Below are 4998 nucleotides of genomic sequence, written 5' to 3'. Positions count from 1 at the left end.
TTAATTTAACTATCCAACAAAACGTTATCCCTGCAGAATGGAAAAAAGCGAAGGTGACCCCTTTACATAAATCAGGATCAAAAGATGACCCAAGAAACTACCGCCCCATATCGGTATTACCAGTGGTATCTAAAGTCCTAGAGCGTTTAATCCACAAGCAGCTTGCAAGTTTTTTTGATGATCATAACTTGCTCTGTAAATTACTGTCCGGTTTTAGAAGAATGCACTCAACTGAGACGGCTGTAACTTATTTCGCCGATGAGATTCTCCTGAATATGGATAAGGGCCTTGTTACTGGTTCTGTGTTTATTGACCTGGCAAAGGCTTTCGACACAGTTGACCATGACATTTTGCTCAGAAAATTAGAGTACTATGGTATATGCGAGGAAAGCCTTCTATGGTTTAAGGACTACTTTACAGGAAGAAAGCAGTTCGTGCAAATTGATTCTCATTCATCTGAAGAGCTTGCTATAACTTCTGGAGTGCCACAAGGGTCCATCCTCGGACCCCTGTTATTCATTGTCTACATTAATGATTTACCACGTTGTGTCAAACACTGTTCTGTAAATATGTACACTGACGACACAGTTTTATATCTTGCTGGCCCAACAGTAGACAATTTAACTTTTTACTTTAATCAAGATCTTCAATGTCTATCTGAATGGCTAGAAGACAACAATCTTGTTCTCAATGTTTCAAAAACTAAGTGTGTACTATTTACATCTCGAAGGCATAAAGAGCGCGATTGTATTTTAAATCTTAATCTTATCGGAAAGCTCATTTCTTGCGAAACTACTTTTAAATACCTAGGCGTGGTGTTCGACAATTTTATGACTTGGAAGGCTCACGCAGACTATATGTGTAAAAAGGTGGCATCAAGAGTTAGTATTCTGGGCCGCATTAGAAGTTTCGTCACAAAAGAGGCAGCAATACTTGTTCATAATACCTTAATTCTTCCCTTATTTGATTACTGTGACATTGCCTGGAGTAACCTTTTACAACAAGATATAGATCGACTACAGCGCTTACAAAATAGATCTGCACGGATTATTACACGTTGCTCTCGGTCATCTGAAGCAATAGATCAGCTGCAATGGCCGACTCTTTCCAGTAGACGCTATTACCACAAGGCTAAACTCGTTTTTCTCTGTCTCCACTCATTAGTTCCTAGTTACTTTTCATCATATTTTACCAGATTTTCGAATATTCACAATTATTCCGCGAGGCAAAGTCTGAGGCTATCCCTACCAAAAGTAAAACAGAATTTTGGGAGAAGGACCTTTCTTTTTACTGGCGCAGAAATTTTTAATAAACTTCCTTTAAACATTGTGAAGAGTGAAAACATTCAAACGTTCTGTCGCCGAGCAAAACATTTCCTTTTACCGTAATTTGATAATTTTGATATTTTATTTACTATGTTATGTTTTAATTGTGTTTTAGCTTTGTAGTTTTAGGCTGTTAATGTAGTTGTAAAATCTTAGTCATTATATATACATATATATCTATTCTAGAAATTTGATGTAAATTATTTTCAATACAGGGCCCCTATGGATACCAGCCTTAGAGCTGAATGGGCTACCCTGTGTAAATAAAGTTTGCTTTACTTTAAATAAAGTTTGCTTTACTTTAAGGACACTTATCCCACAACAAGATGCATCATTGACTGTAGAGAGATCTTTGTGCAAGTGCCAACTAGCCTAATTACACAGAGTGCCCTTTACTCACACTATAAGCACAATGTGACATACAAAGCTCTAGTTGGAATCAGTCCCTCAGGAGCAGTAACTTTTGTGAGTCAGTTGTATCCAGGATTGCTATCAGATAAGGAAATTGTATCCAGGTGTGGTATACCACACCCAGGACCTTGGGAGAAAGGAATTTAATTATGGAAGACAGGGGATTTACCATCCAGAAACTACTTGACCCACTTGGAGTTACGGTAAACATACCTTCATTTCTCGATGGCAAGGAGCAGCTTGACAAGGAAGATGTTGTCATGAGTCAAACAATTGCTTCAGTTAGAATCTACGTGGAACGTAGTATTGCTCGCATAAAGAAATTTAAAGTCTTAAATACTGAAATTCCACTGAATTTGAATGGTACCATTAAGCAAATATGGACAGTGGCTTGTCTTCTCTGCAATTTTATGGACCCACTCATTAAGCAATAAAGAATTTAAGGTTTACCATTTACTTCAGCTAGTGCTATTATTTACAAGGGTCAAGTTGGTTTACATCCAAAAAAAAAAATGTATTTTCCTTTTTGATGACAACACTGCTCTGTTAAGAATGATTGTTAATCAGTTTTCTTTCTATGATTTTTAACACCTACAGTATCTTTCTTGTGTTAATTGCACATATCATTGGACTGACAAAAGTGAAGATATGTAGGACTAAAAGACAAGTTACTGTTGAGAAGCTTACTGAACTTACTCAGAAACATAATTTTGACAAAAGTGCATTCAAGTAGTTGCACTTCTCTATACATTTCAGTGTCGAAATAAATGTAACACTTTCAACGTGTTTTAATACTCTTGCACATGGATGAAGTCACCTTAATAAAATTGACAGAAACAACCCTTTTAATGTATTGTCCAAAGTGTAATCACAGTATATTATTCTCTGGCCGATACTTTTATGCCCAATGTCTACTTCTATTGATTACGACTGGAGCTTGAAGGCTAAAATCTCCAGAAAAATTAGAACACGTAGTTATGCCACATCTTGATCAGCTATACTGTGCAATGCACTAAACCAAATTCAGGCCATGAGCTGAGGGAGAAACCATTTCACATAGAAGGTGCTTGCTTTACATACTACCTGGTCAAAATAATCTTTATCAAATACAACCCTTGTAATGATCATTCCCTTGAATAGATAAACTACAAAGTCAACCCACTGTAAACCACAGAAACCCATAACCAGCTGTACTCTAGTGTAATACCCTAAGTGATGATCTTCAGTTTTGGTTTACCATCGACCAATTCTATGTAAAATAAGTCATCTTCCATTGCTTCCTGTGGGGTGTGGTTCTTCTTTCCTCTGGACATTTCAGTTCAATTGTTCCTATCTTCCCAGATGAAGAACATGGATCAATCACAAGGCAATTTGGACAACCCTCAAGCCAAAACATGCTTGGGGGGATAACCATTCCTGTCTCCCTCAAGGTAATTGGCCTCTTCAAATAGTGCTTCATGACATCCTAGTATTTCTCTCTTGCCACTGGCTCAAATTTTATGCCATACTTTAACTTTTTCTGTTGAAATGCTGGCATTTCATCAAGAGGCTTAAAGGGCTGGTTAAGTTCCTTGACAAGATTATTAAACTTCTTTTTCTTACATAAATTCTGTGACACACTAATGATCCCAGTATTTTTGCAGTGCTTAATCCATTTGTCACATTCCCTTTGCTTAACAGTTCTTTTCTCAATATCATTGCTTTCTTGATGTGTTGCCCTTAAGTGTTCAATGAAATTTTCTTCAGCACTACTGAAATGGACAGCTTCATAAATCTGGGAATTGGTGTAGCAAATTTACCTTGTAAATGTCAGATGATTCAGCTTGGACAAGGTTAACAGCTGGTTCCAGGTTAGTGACAACAGTAAAATTGAATTCAGAGGCACTTAAATGAAAAGAGAGTGGAGATCCAATAAAAAGTGGTCCATACTTGGTGGTGTCTATCTCGCTCAGTAATTCAGGGTTATTAGGGATGACATGTAAAAAACCAATAAGGATGAATTGATTCTAATTGCTTTTGCATTACCTGAACTCCAGGGATATCTAATTTTTGTCTTTCCTTGACCCTTGGATTATACAGAGTTGGTTTTATCCCCTCATTTGTTAACTCCTTTTGAACTGATGTACTCATTATAGGTTCTTTGGGAAGACCCTTCTAACCTTGGGAACAACAACAGAAACATACAGCAACATTCTGTTATTAATTTCATTTAAACTATTTGCAGCGGAACTGCCCACAGGTAGCTACAGCTAATCAGGGAGGGTTAGTCTAATTAAAAAAATAAGTGCATATTTTACCTGGGATACCCCATTTGCTTGACATGCTTGTGCATGCTGCTTCCTTAGGAAACCTTTCTAATTCTTCCAAGGAGTAACGGGCGAGTTCAAGAAGACATTACATGATTACAGTATCCACTGTTACCAGCTTTGCAAGTACAGTGTGCCATGATTACACTTCCGGATGTTAAATCGAGTGAAACTTCTAGATCGTGAATTTCCCGAGTGCTTATGCTGGCTCGACACTTTGCTTTTACCAGGAATGAGTTAACAAATATACTTTTGTGTACAGTGTGTCTAATGAAAGATACCATTCTTTAAATTTTAACCCACGCTTTAGTGTTTTTTAAATAGGCTTAGAAGTGTCGTCAGTCTTTCGTTTACCACTTTTGTTCCGGTGTTCATCTATTTCTTTCTTTGTGAACAACAGTAAGTATTCAAGAGACTTGCACCATGGAACATCTCTCGAAGTTTTTACCTTCAGTTTTTCTATGTCATCCGCCATGTTTGATTTTTGTCCACCTGAGCCTCGCTTTCATGCTTTAGCACGTGGGCTTGTGACATATGCGGGAAAGGTCTATAGAATATTCATTCATAATAATAGAATAGATGATAGTTTATATTTATTGAAGGATTTTGGGTTCTCGAGATGTGCAGTACTGAAAGACCATAGCTATAGCTACACATTACCTTAAATTGTAAAAATTGTTTTCTGGCAATTTCTAGTTTGTAACATTATTGAAGAAATGTGCAGTTGATAGTACTTCATATTATTTCATTTTCTGTTACTGTAAACAAAGAATTTAAATATACTGGTGATTATTAGCAATTTGTTATAATATATAGTGTTTTTTGTAACACCATAAAAGAAAAAGGCAATTAAAACTAGAAAATCATTGATTTACAACCTATTAGACCACAAACACTAAAAGTGTGCAACATAAATTCCACTGTTTCATCTCAACACTGCTTAGTAGTAAATAGCA

General features: G+C 36.6%; 1 protein-coding gene across 1 annotated transcript in view; it reads right to left on the bottom strand.

The window, feature by feature from the left end:
- Positions 1-614: 614 nt before the first annotated feature.
- The window catches only part of LOC148718716 (uncharacterized), an 8408-nt gene continuing 4024 nt past the window's right edge, over positions 615-4998 (bottom strand). The window contains exon 2 of the mRNA XM_088741940.1: positions 615-4998. This exon is cut by the window's right edge and continues 2728 nt beyond it. The gene's annotated coding sequence lies outside the window, so the exon portion shown is untranslated.

Source organism: Stylophora pistillata, chromosome 12 (assembly GCF_964205215.1).
Source record: "Stylophora pistillata chromosome 12, jaStyPist1.2, whole genome shotgun sequence".
NCBI classification, from domain to species: Eukaryota; Metazoa; Cnidaria; class Anthozoa; order Scleractinia; family Pocilloporidae; genus Stylophora; species Stylophora pistillata.
This window is presented reverse-complemented; position numbering and strand designations above follow the sequence as displayed.